The sequence below is a fragment of the Pristiophorus japonicus genome, chromosome 23, assembly GCF_044704955.1.
Source record: "Pristiophorus japonicus isolate sPriJap1 chromosome 23, sPriJap1.hap1, whole genome shotgun sequence".
Lineage (NCBI taxonomy): Eukaryota > Metazoa > Chordata > Chondrichthyes > Pristiophoridae > Pristiophorus > Pristiophorus japonicus.
The window spans coordinates 38,051,021-38,075,219 of NC_091999.1; the positions used below are offsets into that span (position 1 = coordinate 38,051,021).

The window sequence follows — 24,199 nt, forward strand, 5'->3', positions numbered from 1 at the left end:
AGAGACCAAAACTGAACACAATATACCAGTTCTGGCCTCACTAAGGCCTTGTACAACTGCAGTAAGGTCTCCCTGCTCCTATATTCAAATCCCCTAGCTATGAGGGCCAGCATACCATTTGCCTTCTTTACCGCCTGCTGTGCCTGCGTGCCCGCTTTCAGTGACTGATGAACCATGACACCCAGGTCTCGTTGCACCTCCCCTTTTTCTAGTCTGCCGCCATTCAGATAATATTCTGCCTTCGTGTTTTTGCCCCCAAAATGGATAACCTCACATTTATCCACATTATACTGCATCTACCATATATTTGCCCACTCACCTAATCTGTCCAAGTCACCCTGCAGCCTCTTAGCATCCTCCTCACAGCTCGCACCGCCACCCAGTTTAGTGTCATCCGCAAACTTGGAGATATTACACTCTATTCCTTCAACCAAATCGTTAATGTATATTTTAAAGAGCTGGGGTCCCAGCACTGAGCCGTGCGGCAACCCACTAGGAACTGCCTGCCATTCTGAAAAGGACCTGTTTATCCCGAGTCTCTGCTTCCTGTCTGCCAACCAGTTCTCTACCACGTCAGTACATTAATCCCAATACCATGCGCTTGGATTTTGTGCACCAATCTCTTGTGCGGGACCTTGTCAAAAGCCTACTGAAAGTCCAAATACACCACATCCACTGGTTCTCCCTTGTCCACTCTACTCGTTACATCCTCAAAAAATTCCAGATGATTCGTCAAGCATGATTTCCCTTACATAAATCTATGCTGACTCGGTCCGATCCTGTCACTGCTTTCCAAATGGGCTGCTATTTCATCCTTAATGATTGATTCCAACATTTTCCCCACTACTGATGTCAGGCAAACCGGTCTAGAATTACCCGCTTTCTCTCTCTCTCATTTTTAAAAAAGTGCCATCACATTAGCTACCCTCCAGTCCATAGGAACTGATCCAGATTTGATAGATTGTTGGAAAATGATCACCAATGCATCCACTATTTCTAGGGCCACTTCCTTAAGTACTCTGGGATGCAGACTATCAGGACCCAGGGATTTATCAGGCTTTAATTCCATCAATTTCCCGAACACAATTTCCCGCCAATAAGGATATATTTCAGTTCCTCATTCTCACTAGACTCACCGTCCTCTAGTACATTTGGAAGGTTTTTTGTATCTTCCTTTGTAAAGACAGAACAGAATTATTGTCTCTATCTCTCTCTATATCTGTCTTTCTCTCTATCTGTCTCCCTCATTGTCTCTCTCTTTGTCCCTGTCTTTGTCTCTGTCATTCCATTACTATTTGCCTCCCTCTCTTTATGGAGCACACAAACACATCTCTGTGTATGTATGTGTTTGAGTCTTTCTGTCATTCACTCTGACCCTCCCTCTCAGTCTCAAAGTTTCTGTCTCTCTTTGTCTCTATCTCGCTGTCTGTCTCTCCATGTTTCCCTGTCTCTCAACTTATCTGCCTCTTTCTCACGATGTCCAGTTCTGTTCCAATGGGATTCTCTCAGTCTCTCTGTCTGACAGTCTTTCTCATTCCCATCATCTCTGTCTGTCCATGTCTCTACCTGTCTCTCTCTTTGCCTGTCTCTGTTAGTTCCTTTCTCTAACCTGCTCAGTATTTCCATCATTTTCTGTTTATATCTCTGTCTATCTCTCTATCTGCCGCTCACTCTTTCTCTGTCTCTCTCTTTGTCACTGTCTTTGTCACTGTCTTTCTCTCACTCTTTCCCTCTCTCTCTTTATAGAGCACACAGACACACATCTCTGCATATGTGTGTGTTTGAGTCTTTTTCTCACTCAGTCTGTCTCTCCTTCTCAGTCTCATACTTTCTGTCTCACGTTGTCTCTATTTCGCTGTCTGTCTCTCCCTGTTTGTCGGTTTGCCTGTGTCTCTCAATGTGCCTGTCGACTTCTCATGGTGTCCAGTTCTGTTCACAGCTCGATTCCTGCTCTGACAAAGCAAAAACCCTTCAGTTCCTCGTTAGTGTATTAGTTAGTATCCCTCCCTGTCATGTGCGAGGTCGGGCTTCAATTCCCCGACGAGGATGGAGCTTTTTCAAAATGTTGAATATTACTTCGATATGTCCTGGAACGTTGTAAAAAGACTTGGGGAAAGTAATACGGATGTGAGCTTTGGTATCGGCTTTGGTTCAGTGGCAGCATTCTCGATTGAATCAGGAGGTTGTGTGTGTAAGTCCCACTCCTGAGACTTGAGCAGAGAATCTTGGCTGACACTCAAATGCAGTACTTGGGAAATTTTGCATTGTTGAAGCTGTTGACTTTCGGATGAAATGTTAAATTGAAGCTCCGTCTGCACCCTCGGGTGGGTGTGAAAGTTTCCAGAGCATTACTCGAAAAAGAATAGGAGAGTTGCCCCTGTGTCAATATTACTAAAAATATTTGAAAATGCTCATTGAAAACCTGTGTCTGTGAGAGTGGAGCTGCAGCCCAGATTCTCACAGAGACAAAAGCCGAATACTGACAAAACCAGGATGGCCGAGTGGTTTAGGCGTTGGACGTAAAATCCAATGGGTGTATAGCTGCGTGGGTTCGTAACCCCACTCCTGGTAAATCTTCAAATTCAAACCGATTTCCTCCCATCCTGTTCAGTTATACCTCAATATATTCTGTTGAATCTGCACATGTCGATAACTTTATAACGTTCTCAACTGACAAAGAAATGGGTTTATGCAATGTTTCTGTGCCTCTCACTCTCTGTCTTAAGAGTGCTCTTTATGTGTTTGTGTTTGAGTCTGACTCACTCTGTCTGAGGAGTTACAAGCTGAATTTAGGGAGCTGGGAGGTAAATTAACAAATTGGATCACAAAGGTAGCAATTTCAGGATAGCTACCACTACCACCTGCTAGTCAGAGTAGGAATCGCAGGGTAGCTCAGATGAATGTGTGGTGCAGAAGGGAGGGATTAAATTTCCTGGGGGAGCTGTGACCTGTGCAAACCGGACGCTTTGCACCTGGGCAGAACCAATGTCCACAGGGGAGAGTTTTCTCGTGTTGTTGGGGAGGGGTTAAACTAATATGGCAGTGGGATGGGAAACTTTGCAGGGAGACAGAGGGAAGTAAAATGGGGGCTGAAAACTAAAGGTGGAGGGCAGAGAAACCCAAGGCAAAAAACAAAAAGGACCACATTGCAGCCAAATTCTAAAGGGACAAGGTGTGTTAAGATAACAAGCCTGAAGGCACTGTGCCTCAATGCGAGGAGTATTCGTAATAAGGTGGACAAATTAACTGCACAGGCATCAATTAATGAATATGATGTAATTGACATCACGGAGAAATGGCTCCTGCATGAGGAAGGCTAGGAACGCAACATCCACGGAGATTCACCATTCAGGAAGGATAGACAGAAAGGAAAAGGAGGTGGGGTGGCATTGCTGATTGAAGAGGAAATTAACGCAATAGTAAGGAAGGACATTTGCGTGGATTCTGTGTGGGTGGAGCTGCGGAATATCAAAGGGAAGAAAACGCTAGTGGGAGTTGTGTATCACCAAACAATCGTAGTGAGTTTGGGAACAGCATCAAACAAGAAAGTAGGGATGTGTGCAACATAGGTACAGAAGTTATCATGGGAGACTTTAATCTACATATAGATTGGGCTAACCAAACTGGTCGCAAGTCGGGGGACGAGGATTTGCTGGAGTGTATTCGGGATGGTTTACACGACCAATATGTCGAGGAGCCATCTAGAAGGCTGGCCATCCTAGACTGGTTGATGTGCAATGAGAAAAGACTAATTAGCAATCTTGTTGTGCGAGGCCCCTTGGGGAAGAGTAACCACAATAAGATAGAATTCTTTATTAAGGTGGAGAGTGAAACAATTAATTCTGAGACTGGGGTCCTGAACTTAAGGAAAGGTAACTTCGATGGTATGAGACATGAATTGGCTAGAATAGACTGGGAAATGATACTTAAATGGTTGACGGCAGATAGGCAATGGAAAACATTTAAAATCACATGGATGAACTTCAACAATTGGACATCCCTGTCTGGAGTAAAAATAAAACGGGAAAGGTGGCTCAACCGTGAGTAACAATAGAAATTAAGAATAGCGTTAAATCCAAGGAAGAGGCATATAAATTGGTCAGAAAAAGTATCAACCCGAGGACGAGGAGAAATTTAGAATTCAGCAGAGGAGGATAAAGGGATTAATTCGGAGGGGGAAAATAGAGTATGAGAGGAAGCTTGCTGGGCACATAAAAGCTTCTATAGATATGTGAAGAGAAAAAGATTAGTGAAGGCAAACGTAGGTCCCTTGCAGTCAGATTCAGGTGAATTTATAATGGGGAACAAAGAAATGGTAGACCAGTTGAACAAATACTTTGGCTCTGCATTCACGAAGGGAGACACGCATAACCTTCTGGAAATAGTATGTGACCGAGGTGCTAGTGAGAAGGAGGAACTGAAGGAAATCCTTATTTGTGGGAAATTATGTTCGGAAAATTGATGGGACTAAAGGCCGATAAATCCCCGGGGCCTGATGGTCTGCATCCCAGAGTACTTAAGGAAGTGGCCCTAGAAATAGTGGATGCATTGGTTATCATTTTCTAACAGTCCATCGACTCTAGATCAGTTCGTATGGACTGGAGGGTAGCGAATGTAACACCACATTTTGAAAAATGAGGGAGAGAGAAAACAGGTAATACAGACCAGTTAGCCTGACATCAGTGGTGGGGAAAATGTTGGAATGAATTATTAAAGATGACATAGCAGCACATTTGGAAAGCACAAACAGGATCGGTCCAAATCAGCATGGATTTATGAAAGGGAAATCATGCTTGACAAATCTTTGAGAATTTTGTGAGGATGTAACTAGTAGAGCGGACAAGGGAGAAGCAATGGATGTGGTGTAGTGTGACTTTAAAAAGACTTTTGACAAGGTCCCACACAAGAGGTTGGTGTGCAAAATTAAAGCACATGGCATTGGAGGTAATGTATTGATGTGGATAGAGAACTGGTTGACAGAGTCGGGATAAACGGATCCTTTTCACAATGGCAGGCAGTGACGAGTTGGGTGCCGCAGGGCTCAGTGCTGGGACCCCAGCAATTTACAATATACATCAATGACTTAGATGAAGGAATTGTGTATAATATCTCAAATTTTGAAGATGCTAATATGCTGGATGGCGGTGTGACATGTGAGGAGGATGCTAAGAGGCTGCAGGGTGACTTAGACAGGTCAGGTGAGTGGACAATTGCGTGGCAGATGTCGTGTAATAACGATAAATGTGAGGTTATGCACTTTGGTGGCAAAACCACGAAGACAGAATATTATCTGAATCGCGGCAGATTAGGCAAAGGGGAAGTGCATCGAGATCTGGGTGTCATGCTACATCAGTCATTGAAGGTTGGCATGCAGGTGCAGCACACAGAAAGGAGGCAAATAGCATGTTGGTCCCATATCTTGGGGATTTGAATATAGCAGCAGGGAGGTCTTGCTGCAGCTTTACAGGGCCTTGGTGAGGCCTCACCTGCAATACTGTGTTCAGTTTTGTTCTAATCTGAGGAAGGACGTTCTTGCTATTGAGTGACTGCAGCGAAGGTTCACCAGACTGATTTCCGGGATGGCAGGACTGACATATGAGTATGATATGATCGACTGGGCCTGTATTCACTGGAGTTAAGAAGAATGAGAGGGAACCTCAGAAACACTCTGACGGGACTGGGAAAGTTAGATGAAGGTAGAATGTTCCCGATATTGGGGAAGTCCAGAACCAGTGGTCACAGGACAAGGACAAGGAATAAGCCATTTAGGACCGAGATGAGAAGAAACTTCTTCACTCAGAGAGTTGTTAAACTGTGGAATTCTCTTCCGCAGAACGTTGTTGATGCCAGTTCATCAGATATATTCAAGAGGGAGTTGGATATCGCCCTTAAGGTAAAGGGATGAAAGGGTATGGAGCGAAAGCAGGAAAGGGGTACTGAGGTGAATGATCAGCCATGATCTTATTGAATGTTGGTGCAGGCTTGAAGGGGCGAATGGCCTATTCCCGCAACCTTTTTCTATGTTTCTATGTTTCAGGGTGAATGCATCTAATGGCCCAGTGTGCTGTGCCATTTCTTTCAATTGGGTACTATTTATTGAACCTGTAACTCGCCCGGTTTGTATCTGATCCATATTGTGACTCACCTGACCAATCATCCATCTCCCATAGGCGTGACATGTATCTATTTTCCTGTCATCGGCATCGTCCTCTCAATTCCTGCTTATTTTGCTCGTTAATTGTTCGTGCATGGCCTTCCAATACGGATACACCCTGTAGCATTTTTTGGATGTTTTAGATCCTAACTCTGAAGAGTCTATCCCAATCCTGGCCTGTTTCCTGATTAGTACCTCCGTTGTTCCCCTCAATCTATCTACACGTGCCTGGATCGCCTGCATATCTGGTGCATCTACTAGAGATGCCCCTGTAAAATTAACACGTCATTCGCTGTAAATCTCCTCTGTCTTCCTTCTTTGTGTCTCAGCTTCTTGTGTTACTCCCTTGCTCCTGATGTGTCACTAGCTATTCTCAGGATTGTGTCTAGCAATCGTATTTACAACGCTTTAGTCTTGTGGCTAATTTTTTCTGGCAGGTATAGGGCTGATTAATTTATGCTCACAGGTAACATTTCATGCTGCACATTGTCAAATAACAACATTACTTCTGTTCCAGGTTTAACTACCACGCAATTTCCCAATGTTAATTCCCCTGATTTACAATATTCAGGTAACATTTTTTACACACTTATCTTATGGCTTCAAGACAAACGCTCCTGACACTTAGATGCCGCCCTCTAGAGGCTGCTTTACGTAGTTGTTGTACCCTCCGCTGTGGTTAAATGCTTCTGGGCCCCCTAGGGGCGGCCTTGTAGCTTGTCCTTGTAGAATCGGAAGGACGGTGATGATCACGTTTACATTCTGTTGATAAAACACATCCTGGATATTCCAGGTTTTAATTAGAGTCCTACCATTTCCATTTCAACCGGATTTTCCTTTCACTAGCCACTGTATTGGTTCTGCAATTGCTGTGGTTAGGCACAAAATTCCTACAATAGCTAACGAACCCCAGTACCTTACAAACCCCTCAGACTGGTTTTGGTCGGGGCATAATCCTAATGTCCTCCTTCCTGTCATTGGACATGGTCCGAGTTCCTTGGGATATTTCGTGTCCCAGGTACTGTACCACAGCTTGTCCGATTTGTGCCTTTTTGGGATTTACTTTAAATCCTGCTTTCCGTTATCTCAAATGTATTTTTCATAACTAGAACAGAGTCTAGCACGGAGGCTTTGATAGCTGCTTTCCGTTATCTCAAATGTTCCAGTTCCAAAGCCTTTACGTCTCAGTTTCTATGGTTCTTCAACCACTGTATCTTAAGTCACAAGTTCAACTTATATTTTCCTTTGTTCTAAACTGTTAAGCCTGCCGTTTTAACATTTAATTTTTTTCAAAATTCATTTTACACTTTCGCAGATAGCTCCCCACTTGCCCAGGAGTTTGACCTGATCCCTGAAGGTATTTCTACATTGTTTCCAAACATGATAGTTTTACTTATTTTTTTTAAGTGATCAGATTTAACTTTTTATTTTAAATGTATCTCATTTTGTTGTGTATTTTCTTAAACAGTGGTACTTGAAATCTTCACAACAAAATTAACTCTTCACTGCTCCCATTCCTAATTTCTGCTCCCCTTTTGTAGTATTTTTATTTATTGTTGGATTATGAAATGTCAAATATGGTAATACGGTTTTTTAATCAGACTTATCATTTATGCTTATAGTGATTCACAGATCACAGAATGCAAAGTACTTGTTTTATAATTATGTGCCTAATTTCTGTTTTAGAAGCTGAACATCAAAAGCTCTAATCTTTTGTGCTGTAACTTCAATTTTGTGATACAGTATCTCATAAATTTAAACTTTTTCAGCTTCAGCTTCTGACGCAGTATGTTTACTTTTATTAAAAGTCTTTCAAACCCAAGATTTTCCAATACAACCAAAATGTTTATCAAGGAGAATCACCAGAAATATCTCAAAGTCCCAATTCAAATATGCCAATCTTTTATTTAAAAATCGTTTTACTGAGCTCGAAGCTTTTGCATCAAGATTTTACACAAATAAATATTTCCCAAGCCCGCAGCCTTGAGACACCCACGCAGGATTCTTTTTTTAAGGCATTACAATTTCCCTTCTCCGTTCTTTATCTCATTCCTAGACTAAATGTATTGTCTTTCAAACAAATGTAATCAATGATTACATGTTTTCTTTGACAAGTGAGCATGTCAAAAATATTTTTTTAAAACCATCGGGACCACACATTTTTTATCTTTTGCTCAACAAACCTATCATTTGTGCATTTTCAAGCTCCATAACATATCATCTGAATAAATCCACATCTGGGTTTCTAAATTACAATGTAATTCAATTCTAGGTTCAATCTTAATTAAAACTGGACAACACTGCAAAGGGTTAAAAAAAATTCACTCTGACTGAAAAAGTGGGTGGGGCCATAACAACAGACAGCTCTACCACTTTCTGAAGCAGGCTTTCAGACACCTGAAACATTCATTAATTTCCACATCAAATATTCCGCAGTCAAAAATCACACAAGCACTTTCATTCAAAGACAGACATTCACAAAAATCTCTTTTCATTCAACAAAGCTTATTGTTTGGCCGGCTCTATTTTTGTATCCATACTTCACTTCAGATAGTCACTAACAGTTTTTGTTATGGACTTCCGAAAAATATCTACTAAGCGAGCCTTCTGGCCCCCAATCAATAATTTATTTTCCTCAGGTCCTAATCATAACCCTGTTAGTGGGGGATACAAATTTGGGCCAAATTCCTCTGTCCATTCTCTTCTGTCATCTATATCTATTTTTATATTTACATCCTGTTGTGTTTTGTCACTTTCTCTGTCCATCTCACCTTCGCGTATCTTTCTATTCATCTTTCCGGCTGTTAAAATGATCTTTTTCCCTTCATCATATCCTGCCTTAACCATCTTCATGATCTTTTCAGATTTATCTTTCAGAAACTCTTCTGGTAGTTTATACATCAGCCCTCCAAGGGCCTTGGCAGATTCCTTTGCCATTTCATACATTGGGGCTTTTTCCCCAGTTCCCGTTTTACCATCTTTACTTAAGCAGAACTTTTTAAACCAAGGCTTTTTACCTAGTGTTGTGTTTCCGCCTTTACTTATGCGGAACTATTTACACTGAGGCTTTTTCCCCGATATCCCGTATACGTACTTATTGTCCCGACACTTACAGTATTTATTTACAGTGTCCTGACGCACCCTTCAACTGGATTTACTGGCTGCATGGACTCTACCTCAGATTCGTTGGATCTCTGGTTACTTTGCGAGGGGAATTTCTCAAGGTAATTCTCTACTCACTCGTTATTGAGTTGGTTTGGCTTTTTGAGTATAATCTGCCTGTCCAGTTGATCCTGCTGACTGCACCACGTTGTTAGAGTTAACTTCAAACCACCATTCAGAGTCCGTTAGCCTTAAAGTAAATGCAGTTTTATTAATAAAAGATACAAGGTGGCAGGTGAGCTATCCTTGACTGAATTCTCTGAGAAACTGCCAGAGACATCTTATTTTATACAGTTTCAGATTATAGCATTACGTAATTACGCAAGTTACAATTAATATGTGCTGATTAATTAATACATGATTATCTGGTAGTTTGCTTCCTCCAATCTGGCCTCTATATACTTTAATTGGTAATTCAGGATACATGTTGTTATGATTCTTTTTTATTTAACTTGTATCTTATAATAGAATTCAAATTCTATGTTATCTGTGTCTGTGCCCAGCTCGCAAGGCCTTTGGTCTATGCATTGGAACATCTGACCCTCTGCGGAAGACATCCCACACATGCTTCCCACAGACTGAAAAACAGGCTGTGGGATCTATTTTAAAAATCTGCTAACTCCATTTTAAAACATCCCAATTATTATTATTAATTGTAATTACAATTTGTGATCTGCACTTTCAGTCTATTATGGGGTATCTTATCGAAGGCCTTTGGAAATCTAGATAAATTACATCTACTACATTACGTTAGTTTACGCTATCTGTTACTTCTTCGAAAAATTCAAAGAATTTGGTCAATTCAAGACTTTCCCTTTTCTTATCCATGCTGACTATTCATTTTTGCATTCTAGTTGTTCTTCCACTTTCTCCTTTGGTAGGGAATCCATTATTTTTCCTCCCAACGACTTTAAGTTGACTGGACTATAGTTCCTCAGAAACGTTTTACCTCACTTCTTATAAATAGGTATTATATTAGGTATCTGCCAATCCTCCGGCACTGCACTTTATTCTAACGAAATATTAAATATGTTTATTAATGCCTCTGCTATCTCTTCCCTCGATGTAATTTGTCCGAAGCCGGCATTTTATCCATTTTCGGTTTGATTCGTTTTCTAATATTTTCTCTTGTTATTTTAAATGCAGTTATTTCATTTCTAATATCAACCAATGTCATGTCCACCTGTGTTGACTCCCTGATAAATACTGATGCAAAGTAATTGTTTAATATTTCTTCCTATCTCTACCTGTGGACAACCTTCTGAGCCACGTACCTTGGTATGTATTGTGGATGTCCTCCACGCAATCTTTATCCTTATCGTTGGGCAGGAGCAGTATTTCATTCTCAGCTCTCCTCTGATCTCGCTACACGGCACCCAATCAGCCACGGACTTTACTGAACCTGCGCTTTTCTGTGGGATGTGACTGTTTTCTGGATTAAATCACTTATCCTGTGTGCTTCAGAGTGTGTCGAACTCTCACTCCAGCCAAATTACCCTGAGCCAGAGCGAATAAAGCAGAGTCATTTCCTGCAGATGTGGGAATGTGGGACAGATTTGGTGTCCACAAACTTACACACATTACAGTCTCGACTCATTGCCTAACCTGCCATCTTTAGTTATTTTTTATAAATGTATTTGCTTATTTACGCACTGAATTAATTTAATTACTTAGTTTTTATTCAATGGTTATTTATAATTATATTAATTAATTAGTAATTATAGTTAAATTATTAATTTAATAAAGTATTGTTATTGTTCCCAGGTCTTAGTGTGGACCAAGCTTCGAGAAAAAAGGTAATACTCACCAAACTTCATCTACTTGCTGTATTTTGGAGGCCAAAGCAGCACCTCCTTCAACCACTGTTCCCATTCAAACTCTCACCAAATTCCGTTTAATATCACTGTGCAGAACACACTGTGAATCAGCAGTTAGTGTTTAGTTTTATACCTTTGGAGCCACACACAAGTTACAAGTGCTGTCTCAGCTCCATGACCATTGCTCGCAGTAATTAGCACATATTTAAGACTAACACTTGCAGCTGACTGATAGTTAACTACCACTAACAGGCAGTTTCTGCAAACTTCTGTTTTTAAAGTTCTAAGTTCAATTCAAAACGTTAATCTAAATTTCCCTTCTTAGAGCTAATACTCAGCCAGACTCACCCCGGACTTACCACTGAATCTCACCTTTCTCTACGTTCCCAAGTTTACCACTCTCTTTGTGCACTCCGTTTGAGGTCAGGATGTGGTGATCGAGTAAGCTCTGACATGCTCTGCTGGGCCGAAAGAGTCGGGGTGGGGAATGTCGCTCTGAAAATTTGCAGTCCACAGGCAGACGGGCTGCTAACTCCCAGCACCCCCAGGGAAACCTCAGGGGAACCGCCTCAGACCAGTTTGCAGCCGCGAGCACGGAATGGCCTATTTCTTTGCTGCAGACATTAAGTAACTCTTTGTAAAGTGATGGGTGAAGGAGATGGGATGTCTGAAATGCGATTCTGAGTCAGCCACAGGCCAGGGCGTGGTCAAAAGTGCAGGTCTGTGATGTCACAATGCTCAGGCACAGTGTCATGCGAGTTTCCCCGCTTTATTACATCACACATACTGCAATACCTATTAACAAAGCTCGTTACCACCCTCCCTGAATTCTGCATATTATGGGCTATGTTTAGCACGGAGATTATTGAGAGAGTGAGGATGAGCTGAGTTTAATGTGTGTCGAGTGTGTGCGGGGAACACTTCATCCTGCAGATCACCGCATTGTTCAGGCAAACTTACAAAGGAACGTTATAGTGGTGAATGTCACTGGGATATACTCCGTCTGTAGGAGACCCTTTAATCCCAAAGGTAGATTATCTGAAACAAGGATACGTCGCTATCACCAGGCGCTGGGGCTGCTCAGGTAAAACCCCACTGGGAGAATAACACATGGAGCCTGCAAAGGGATGAAAGCACTGACCTTTGAGCCTTTGAAACCTTCCCTCTCTGGCTGTCGTTTGGTCCCAGGCCATTTCCCCCCAGCTTTCCCTGGGAGTGCTGGCGACTGAGAGGCCCTTCCGCCCGTGGACTGAAAAGTAACAGAGCCACCTTCCCCGCGCCGCTCCCTTTGGGTAAACACATCCGACACGAGCCTGGCGGTCGGGAGCTTTATAAACCCGTCCCAGGCCGCAGCAGACGTCTTAGCGGGGATACAACCTGCAGGAGTCCAGCGGGACTGATCTCCGTGGACTTCCCCACCTCTATCATTTTTGTTAGTCGCGAAATCCGGGCGGTGAAAGATGAAAACAGGCCTCACTGTGTGTGTATCACAGAGATGAGCGGATTGGGCAGAATACACGCCCAAAACATTGTGTGATTCTTATTATTTAATACATTTAACAATTACAGTAAAGGGATATTTCACCACATTCTTCAACTCCTCTCTGAATTTCGTCTGGGTCACGGCATAAATACATGTGTTGGTGCAGCAACTCAGGAGCTGAAGCATACATCCCATTTCCAGTACATATTCAGGTAGAGATACACGAATAACGTTTAACGAAAACAATCGTTCAACCACAGAATATAACATAAAAACTGCCCATAAGAGGATAAAATTTCCGGATATAACAAACAATAAAATGATGGATTTCCTTCGCTTCTCCATCTCTGGGTCACTGGGACTCTCCCCACTGCTGTGGGTCCTGAGTCTCCTGCGGGCTCTGCTCGACACTAAAACGTGTCTGACAGTTAAAGTATTGAGCAGAAGGATCAGAACAAATGGAATAAACGGTGTTATAATATAATGAAGGAATACAATTACTGCCCATGATACTGACTCATAGACTTCCCATCGAACATAACAAAACCAGGGACTATTGGAAATCTGATACTTACCTCCATACATAAAGTACCAGAAAGTGTTCTTTACACAGAACAACGCACTCACTGTTCCCACAACCACAGTCGCCGTTTTCTCGGTGCAATATTTGGTTTTGATCTTCTGACAACAAATGGCTATACATCGATCAAAGGTAAAAGCAACTGTGAACCAGATGGAACAGTCTGTGACTGCGTAAAGCAGGATGGCATGGATATTACAAGCATTAATCTTCCACATGAACTCAAACGCGGTTGAGTAATGAATAGGAATCTGCCTGGATATCAGGTCGAGGATAACGACCAGTAGATCCGCCGCTGCCATTGCCACCAGGTAACGGCTGACACACTTGGAGAGACCGCACCTTCCTCGAGACAGGATCATTATTGTCACTAAGTTCACTGCAAGAAAGAGAAAAACAGGGAATTTATATTTCAGATTGAGAGCATTAACAGCTGTCTCAAAGAATTATGTGTGAAATGAGTCAGGATTAAGTGAACCAACCAATGGGACTTGTGGTGTTTGGGTCAGGACTGATGAAATCATCGGATGGGACGTGTGCTGTTTGGGTCAGGACTGATTACACCAGCGGATGGGTCGTGTGATGTTTGGCACAGGTATTGAAATAACCAATATATGGGACGTGTGGGTGTCGGGACAAGGACTGAATGTACCAATGGATGGGACGTGTGGGTGTTGGATCTGGACTGAATGTACCAGTGGATGTGGTGTTTGGGTGTTGTGACAGGCAGTGAGTGATGCGGTGGATGTGATGTGTGGTTGCTGGGTCATGACTGAAAGAATTAATGTGTTGGACTTTTTCCAGGTGTGTAAAGCTCCGAATGAGACTCTGATAGAACGCCATATCCAAGTCAGAGGAAGCAATAATTCAGCACAAGAAGCCGCGAGTTTGTGAATAACCTGTGTTCATTGATGAGAATAAAGTCATTGTCCAGAGATGGGAATGTAGTATGGGGACAGCGAGGGGGATGAAATCTGTGTCCAGGGAGGAGAATGGAATTGGGGGCCAAGGGACGGAATGGAGTCTGTGGCCAAGGAAGGAATGGAGTCTGTTACAGGGAGGGGAATGGAGTATGTGGCCCATGAGAGGAATCGATTCTTTTTCCAGGAAGGGGAATCGAATCTGTGTACAGGGAGGGGAATGGAGTCTGTGGCCAAGGTGGGGAATGAAATCTGTGGCCAGAGAGGGGAATGGAGTCTTTGGCGAGATTACTGCGGTTGTGTCGTAGGCTGAAGAAGATGAATTGAATTGTATTATGTGTCGAAATCAGAACCTTTCCAACCATTGTTTTGAAAGTACACTTTGTAACTGGCTTAAGCTGACTTTCCAAGAATATTGCAAATAATCTTTAAAGAAGGGACTGTCGCTTTACAATAGACTAATGATAACCCATGTTTTAAGATGTCACAGAAGATTTTCGAACGTGTCTGTTTACAGCTGGAACTGTGTCAACCAACTTCCTTTCACCTGGTGTGAGAAAGTTACAGACTTCCAGTTGACAGAGAGAGTTTGAGACTGGAAATATCAAAATATTTCACAATATAGTGCTCCATTTTGAATAGTTGCTACCGTGCGGCCCACACCGAGCTCTCCTGAACTGTGGCTGAACAAGGGAAATAAATCAATTCAAACACAACTGAATAAACATTTTACTGGAAGACGTATTGCAGTTTTAACCCTTTCCTGACCATCTGGAATTAGTGACTGTGAGGCAGAGCGGGAGGCAGTGGAAATTACGACAACTGTCTAAAGCTGAATCATTAGTGAATAATGTCTCATATCTCAGTGTATTTGTGAAGGATCTCTCAACGCTGATTTCCACTGGTCAGTGTCATTTACAATAACCAGAGGTCCTTAAAACACTTGTTACCGCTGAACACATATTTATTATCCAACACTGGGCATCAGTGCAGAAAGCTGACTGCAAGCTGTTCAATAATATAATCGTTCACTAACATATCTGTGTCAATAAAGTCACATTTCTGTCAAATCCTGTGAACCACTATCACTGGAAGCAAGTTGTGGAAACAACATACTTTTCATTGAACTGGGAGCAGCTAATTAACAAATGATCACACATTACATGACAGAAACTTATTTGCACTGCCAGACACAGAACAAGAGGTTTAATTGAATACAATTAATAACTAGAACTAAAGGACAAGGACAGCAAATACAGAGAAACATGGGTTACATAATTAATTGCAGATGAAGGACTCACCAGGAACACCAACAGCAGCGAGGAGCGGGTAATAAATACGTTCCACATTGAAAAGTGCCCACAGGATCCAAAGCTGAGTTGGAATCTCCCAGAACATGACTTGACTTTCTGTGAGCTCCAATGAGCGCTGTTCGTTTTAGACAACAACTTCCGTCAAACATTGCTGTACAGACTGAAAAAAAATCCCTATTTATAGCCTGAGGGAACTCTCCAGTGAGACAATTAAACTGCACACTGAAGGATATTAATCACAGTCACTGAATAAACAAGTTGTCCAAACCTGTTCTTTGCATCACTTTCAATTGCAAAATATTTTAAAAGCAACGTGGCTTTCAGATCAAATAACTTTATCCAAAACCAAGCACTATTGGTAAAAGCAGAAATAGTTAATTCCACAGAATCACAGCATACATGTGCAGGGAGCAACTTTCATTTCTGCAGTTTCTGTTATTACTGAAATGTAAAATAATTCTGTAATTTCAGATTTTCAATTCACTTCTCGGGGTAACACAAGTGAAATAAAACAAATGGAAGGATAGAGGCAGGCTAAGTAAATGTCAGTAACATACACGGGGACTGACAGTACAGTGCAAATTAAGGATACATGGGCACTGATAATACAGTGGTTAGTAAGGGTACATGGGGCAGATAATATATTGGTCAGTAAGGGTACATGAGGACTGATAATACAATTGTCAGTAAGGGTACATGGGGACTGATAATACAGTGGTCAGTAAGGCTACATAAGAACTGATAATACAATCGTCAGTAAGGGTACATGGTGACTGTTAATATAATTGTGAGTAAGGATACATGGGTACAGATAATACAGAGGTCAGCAAGGATACATGGGGACAGATAATACAGTGGTCAGTAAGGGGACATGGGGCAGATAAAATATCGGTCAGTAACGGTTCATGGGGACAGATAATAGAGTGGTCAGTCAGGGCACATGGGGACAGATAACATATTGGTCAGTAAGGATACGTGTGTGCTATTATTACAATGGTCAGTCCGGATTCATGGCAACCGATGCCATACTGACAGTCACACGCCATCAAATCGTTTATTCTCCTCAGAGCAGGGAATGTAGAGACTGGAGGTGAGGAATGGAGATGAAAGGAGCAGAGAGGTGAGGAGGGGAGAAGAGAGAGGACAGGAGGTGGGAGGGGAGTAGACGAGAGGAGATGAGTGTGGAGGAGAGGAGAGGAGGGGAATAGGAGAGCAGAGGTGAGGAGAGGAGATGCGTTGAGTGGAGAAGACAGCAGAACAGTGTAGAGGATAGGAGGTGAGAGGAGAGGGTGGGAGAAGGAAAGAGTGAAGATGAGCAGGATGGGGAGGAGAGGTTAGTGGAGGATAGGATAGATGAGAGGGGAAGTAGAGAGGAGAGCAGAGGAGAGCAGAGCAGAGATGAGTAGAGGAAAGCAGAGGAGAGTTGATAAGATGAAAGGAGAGGAGAAGAGAGGAGAAAAGAGGGGAGAAGAGAAGATAGGAGAGGGGAAGAGAGGAGAGGAGGGGAAAGGAGATGATAGTGTAGGGGAGATGGAAGGAGAGGAGAGTGGAATAGAGGTGAGGAAAAGGTAGGGGAGAGGAGTGGGATGAGAGGAGTGGAGAGGCGAGGGGAGTGGAGATGAGAGTGTAGGGGAGAGGGGTGGAGAGGAGAGTGGAGTAGAGATGGGGAGAAGGTAGGGGACAGAAGAGAGATGAGAGGAGCGGGGAGAGGAGGAGAGGAGCGTAGCAGAGAAGGGAGGAATGGAGAGAAGTGGAGAGGTGAGAGGATGAGAGAGAAGGAGGGTAGAGCAGAGGAGAGGGGAAGGGCAGTGGGAGAGCAGAGGAGAGACCATCAGAGGAGAGGAGAGGAAGAGAGCGGGGAGAGCAGGGGCGAGAAGAGATGAGAAGGGAGGGGAGGAGAGGGGAGAAGAGAGGGGAAGTGGAGAGGAGAGTGGAGAAGAGAAGAGCTATGGAGTTTCGAGCAATGGAGAGGAGAATAGAAGAGATGAGAGGATAGCAGAGAAAAGATGAAAGCAGAGTAGAGAGAGGAGGTAGTACATTAGAGGAGAGGAGAGGACAAGAGAGGGGACAAGGGAGGAGATTAGAAGAGAGTGCAGGAGAGGATAGAAGAGTGGGTAACGGAGAGAGGAGTAGAGGTGAGTGGAGAAGAGGGGGGGAAGTTAGGGGAGAGAAGAGGAGAGAGAAGACAGTGCATGAGAGGAGGAGGTGAAAAGAGGGTAGAGGAAAGGAGAGCAGAGGGGAGGAGAGGGTAGGATGGGGAGGAGAGGAGTGGAGAAAAGAGGACTGGAGAGGGTACAGGAGAGCAGAGGGAAGGAGAGGAGCGGGGAGGAGAGGAGAGGGGAGAACATCAGACGACACAAGTGAGGAGAGGAGTTAAAATTAAAAGGGAGAAGAGGTGAGGTGGAGAGGAGAGGGGTGAGGAGAGGAGGGGAGAATTTATGGGAGAGGAGTCGAGATGATTGGAGTGGAGACGAGTGGAGAGGAGAGAGGAGAGTGGAGTGAGAAGCGACCTGAAAACAGGAGAGAGGAGAGGATAGGGTGGATCGGGGAAGACGGGAGATGAGTGGAGATGAGACAGCAGAGGAGATGAGAGGAGAATGGAGGAGAGGGAAAGGGAGGAGAATAGTGTAGGGGAGAGGGGAGAATAGAGTAGAGGCGTAGAAAAGGTAGGCAAGACGGGAGAAAATGAGGCGCAACAGAGTTGAGGAGAACAGCTGAAAGGGGAGGAGAGTTGAGGAGAGGGGAGAGGAGAGAGGAGAGGAGACAGGAGAGAACGGGAAGACAGGTGAGAAGAGAAGTGGAGAGGAGAGAGGACGAGATGGGAGAAGGGATGAGCCGAGTGGAGAGGATGGGGGAGGAGAGGGGAGAGGAGAGATGATGAAAGGATAAGGAGGTGAGCAGAGGGGAGAGGAGAGGAGTGTGAAGGAGAGGAGAGGTGATTGGAGGAGAGTAGTGGAGAGGCGAGGAAAAGAGAGACGAGGGGAGAGAGGAGGGTAGAGATGAGCAGGGAGGGGACGAGTGTGTAGGGGAGGAGAGGGGAGAAGAAAGCAGAGCAGGGGAGAGTAGTGGAACGGAGAGTGGATGTGTTGAGAGGAGAGGAGAGGAAAGCGGAGTGAAGAGGGGAGGGGATTAGAGGAGAGGACTGGGGAGAGGAGAGGGTAGAGGCGAGGGTGGGAGAGGAGAATAGAGTAGAGGAGGGTAGAAGGTAGGGGAGAGGAGAGGAGATGAGCATTGGAGAGAGGTGAGGAGAGGAGGGGTGAGGAGGGAAGGTGTTGTGGTAAAAAGGAGGCTTCTCTCCTTCAAGGTGGACTAACTGATGTAGTTAATCGACACCTGCCCTTCCGTTGGGATAAAACTAGGCTTCTCTCCCTCGGGGTGTACTAACTGATATAGTTAATCGGCACCTCGTCCAGCTTCCCACTGTATGACGAACACGGAAGTAAACAAACGAAACCTCAGGTTTATCGTTTTTTTTACGAGCAATGCACGGGAAGGTTCAGTATTGGAACCTCCGAAATAGAAGAGTTTTGAAGCATAATTTATACAGGTGTTGGAGAGGAGCTATCCTCCTACAAAATCATCGATAGGTCTATTGCTATCACCGAAGTTACAGTGATTTGTCGACTCTTATCAGACGGGCTCCGAGTGGTACATGAAACTGCCCATCTCTCATCATTGTTTTATTCCATTTTGCCCTCTACCCCAGTCTATCCGACGCCTGGTGTGGTTGTCCTGGCTTCTTTATCTCTTGATCAGCGACTTTTAAACAAAGCTGCTGACTTTGGCTGTTTAAGTGTTACTCAGGTTAAGCTATGATATAATGCGTATAAGTGTGTCATACCTATATAAGCAAGTGTTACATACATCGACAATTGATAAGTTCACTACCTTCGGCATAATTCTGACCCCCTATCTAGAACCTTACTATTTATCCCTTACAATTACCCACTAATGGCCCTTGACTATATGCCCAAGATAGGCCATTTCACAATTAATTCCACATGGGTGAGATTCCAGGGTTGTCCTTTCACTTGGGTAGTGCTACTTCCCGAGCTCCTGGAGCTATCTGTTGGCTTTCCCATCAAGGTTATACAATGTATGTCCTTTCTGCCGGACTGTCTGATTTCCCTTTCTTCAATGTTTTAACTATAGTACGGGCTAGGGCTTGCCTCTTACGTCGGTTACAGCTTTCTAAAGGATAATACTAGCAAGGTGAGCACCCTTGCACTACAACCAGTACATTGAGTCTAGCTTAGTTCATGTATAAGTCCTTTGTAGCCAACATTTTCTCGGTGTTTGAATTATGCCGCGCCTGGAGTATCTGCTGTTTCATCTATCTTCCCTCCACTTGGGGTCTTCACTGTTCTGCCGAATTTCTGCCCCGCCTGGAGTATCCTATATGTTGTCGAATGGTGTCCAATTCAGTCGAGTTTGTTTCTCTTTCAATTCGAGTATCAGTTTTCATTTTGGCCCGCTGGTCTTCGCATAACCTCCTCAGGCAATGTCCATCATTGTCCCATCGATCATTCCTCCTTTAGCTCAGGAGTTATAATAAACCCATTTATATCTGTCTCATCAAGTGGAGTAAAGCAGAAGTCAATATCCATAATGGTGCATGAGGTGTTGCTTTCTTCATTTCAGTTGCCATGGTGGTCACACATCAATCTCCATATCCTCGTGAAACAGCGATAATGTTGTAGTCCTGTGTTAGTGGAGGTGATGCTCAAGGTGCACCCGTCCACTTGGTTATATCCACAGTCATCTTTGATCATTCGTACTGGATCTCGACATAAAGCAACTTGGTTATTTTTATAACAATCTACATATGCTGAGATTCTTAGTACTGTTGTTCTCCTCAGTTACATTTCTGCTTTGTCATCATACCACACGCGAGTTTGATTCCTTATTTCTCCTGCATTGTTTGGTATAGAGGATCTCCTCTTGTCACATCATACTGTGGTAGAGATAATAAAAAATCTATTTAAATGTCCGGTAACACAGCTGGCCTTTGAAACCCAAGCATGACTGTTTCTCTGCACCTCGCAGGCATGAGTCATGTTTTTGTCTAAGGTCCAGTTGGTAAATATATCGAGTGTTATCCAATCCGGCACCTTTCTATTCTGAAGCTACTCTATGTTATGTTGTATTCCATTGAGCAACCATGCTCCATATCCTGCACGTACTAGTTCTGTCTGTATGGTTTTACTTAAGTTGCGTTATGCTCTATTCATTTATAGTTCTGGTGTGGTCTCGCAATGTGTGGGCCACTGTAATAATTCGCTTTCTGCGCCATTACCCAGCTGTGCCTGTACCTTTTCATTATCCTTATCTCTTTACAGCAATCCCTGTCAGGTTCATGCGAAGGCGTTAACTCAATCATCTATCGTGTGCAGGTCTATAGTTTCGCAACTCCCGCCACATACACGTATCCCGCCGTGTATTCTGCAGTGTATCCTGCCACGTATCCTGCCGTGTATCCTGCCTCGTACCATTTCTAGTATCCCTCTTTTTCCCCTGACCCGTTTTTTTTTTACCTGACCCTCTTTCCACATTAAACTTCATGGTTTTGGAATCAGCGCCTTTAAGTGCTCGAAGGATCATGTTTCTATACAGGCTTATACTTTTTAACCCGCAGATGTTGGGGTAGCTTTATTTTTTAAATTTAGGAATACAGTAATTATTCGCTGACGTACCCTGAAGTGGATCTTATCCTTGGTCTGCCTTATCAATTTCTCTTTTGCCCCAGTGTTCACAGTTGGACAGGTTTGTGGCGCTGGGGGTGTGATGGTCGAGGCCCTGGTCATGCTCACTGTTGCTAAACGAGTGGATGGGGCCGTGTTGGTGGGTCTATCTCTGGAGATATCCCTCCACCACCATTCATAGATGTTAGTGAAATCTGCACCCCCTTCCCCGGGTGCAGTATGTTTGTCCCTCCTGATTAAAAACACACCGCGGTCTTATTCCCACTAATTATGGTTCTATATTATTGGCTCATCCCCAATGTTGTTTTGTTTCCTTGTAACGTTGTTTTATGCCCGTTATTTAACTCGACTATTGTTCCGTCCGTCACCATCAGTGTTTTTGATGTTTTATTAAACTAATGTCGCCCAAGTCCCTGTAATACTGGCCTTGCCATCCCTCAGTCTGTTGTCCCTGATATGAGGCTGCCTTACTCCACGTTATTTCCACGAGCTCTCGAGTCCTGCAAAAAGCAATATTTTCCGGTCGTCACTGGTTAGTGAGTGACCATGCTTTTTTAACTGGATCCAGTGTTTCCACTTGCCGATGCTCCTTATAAGTACCATAACTTACCATGATTACCTGATAGAGACCGATCCATTTGGATGCGATCCAGAACCTCTCTGGGGTAATCTCTTGACTGCCTATTTGGGGTGTTTGGAACTTCTGTTTCTTAGTGTCGTTCTCTAAATCCTTGATTTGCTGATCTCGAACCTTTGACTCTAAATCATGTAACTGCTTACAGAGTTCCATTACAGATTTCCATATTTTTTTAGTTCAAAGGTATCATTCCTGTCGTTCGACTAGGGGTTGCCTTGAGCTTTATTTATACTCGGGGTATCCTGTCTACCCATAACTTTCCAGTCTCGTTGATGTGGGATAGTTTTTGCCTAATCCCTAAGCGCACGCCTGTTTCATTATCTTCCCTGTGAAGTGTGTACCTTGATCTGAGTTCAGCTGCAGTGCCATTATTTTGTTTGCTAGGATCCTGGCCATGGTTTCTGCTGAACAATTCCTAGTGGCGAAAGCTTCTACCCACTTCATAAACGTGTCGATTATAACTAAGCAGTATGTTTTCCCCTTGTTGCTGGATGCAGGTCCAATAAAATCTAACTGCAAATTTTCCCAGATTCCCTTCGGTCGGGGCTGATGTCCCATTCTGGCCTTTACTTTCCCCCCTGGGTTGTATTTTGCGCATATCACGCACCTTCTGCAGAGGTCCTCTATATCTCTAGATATTCCCTTCCACCACCAGCATCTGGACATCAAGCTTATCATGTTGGTTCTACCTGTATGCACATACCCGTCGTATAAATTTAATAGGCTCCCCTGGATGCATTCCGGGGCCACAACATTCGCATCTTTTCTCCATATCCCGTTGGTCCCTTGTTTGGCCCATCTCTGCTTCCACTCCTCCTGTTCCTGCGGAGTGGCCTCTCCCTGTACCTCAAGCATATTTACTTCCTCAGGCCCAATTGTACATGCTCTGCCTTGGGCTTCCCCGGTCAGTGTACCTGCCACTCGCTTGGCTGCTTCATCTGTCCATGCATTCCCCTGTTCATACTGATCATTATTTTTTACGTGTGCTTTGATCTTTATTATCGCACACTCCTGGGGTAGGAAGGAGGCTTCCACTAGATGTTTCCCCATCTCCTCATGTTTAATCGGTCCTCCTCCTGAGGTCGTGTATCACCGTCTGCTCCAGGCTATCATATAATCATGCTCTACTCCGAAAGCATATCGACTGTCTGTATAGATATTTACTCATTTTCCCGCCGCAAGCCTCAGAGCCTCAGTGAGAACCACAAATTCAACCACTTGAGCTGATAGATTCTCTTCTAACCGTCCTTCCCCTTTGACCTGACCGCTGCTATCTACCACGGCCCATCCCGTCTGTGGTGTCCCATTGATATAGCGCCGAAACTCATCCACATATAGATCCATGTCTGCCTCCTCAAGCAGGGTTTCACTTGCATGACTACTTCCCTCATCTTCTGTTGTGCTACAATGATGCTCCTCTCCCTTTGTAATGATCCACCCTGCAGGCGTATTTTATTATTGTTACCGTCCCGTTGAGTGGGGCGGGGCGGGGGGCGGGTGGTGGCGGGAGAGGATGGGGGAGAGCATTATTTACCACCTCGCCATTTATGCATCGAATACATTTTTAGCCTTCCAGTGTTAAGTAATTCTACTAAGGTACGCTGGGTTTGTAGAATAATGCACCCTGACATTATTATTGGTTCGTTAACTCTGATCGCCCAAGCCGCACAGTCGAGGGCAGCAACGCACCTGGACAGTCCTGCAGCTACAGGTTGCGGTTTGTCTGAGTAATATGCCACGGTCTATGCCTGTCTCCATGTAATTGAATCACCACCGCGTTATAATGATGGTTAATGTGGTAGGTATAGACGTGAAAGGGCCTATTCTGGTCTGGTAGTCCCAGGGCTGGAGCACTTGTGAGAGTTTGTTTTAACCGCACACATGCAGTTTCTTGATCTAGGCCCCAGTTTACTGGCTCTTAAGAGGGTTCCCACCCTTTGACCTGTTTCTGTATAGGTTAGTCCACCTTGGCATATTCGGGAATAACATTTCTGCAGTAGTTGAATAGCCCTAGTACCTGCCTGACCCCTTTCACGGTTCCTGGTCTGGGGATTGATTGAATTGCTTCCTTACTGTCCTCGGGCATCTGTCTCTTCCCTTACGATATTATGTATCCCAGATATGTTACTTCGCTCCTTCTTTCTCCTCAGTCTACTGGTTCCAAACTCCCTGACAATATTCGATGAAATATGCTCCAGCTGTTATTGAATCCCAGTGGTACCTTCGCCCATGTGTTTTGTTATCCATTTACCGTGAAGACAAATTTTCCTTGAGACTCTTTAGCTAAGGGAATGGTCCAAGTACCATTCACTATATCCAGCATGGTGAATATCTTATGATCTGGATCCAGGCCATTAAAAATTGTGGCTGGACTTGCCACTATTGGGTGTTCTCCGGAAGTCACCTTATTCAGGGTGGTATAATCGATAGT

General features: G+C 43.9%; 1 non-coding gene across 1 annotated transcript; it reads left to right on the plus strand.

Moving 5' to 3' along the window:
• The first annotated feature begins 2,487 nt into the window (after positions 1 to 2,487).
• trnal-uaa (transfer RNA leucine (anticodon UAA)) lies at positions 2,488 to 2,571 on the plus strand. The gene has a single exon. It is a non-coding gene; the product is annotated as a tRNA-Leu (tRNA).
• Positions 2,572 to 24,199: the final 21,628 nt, after the last annotated feature.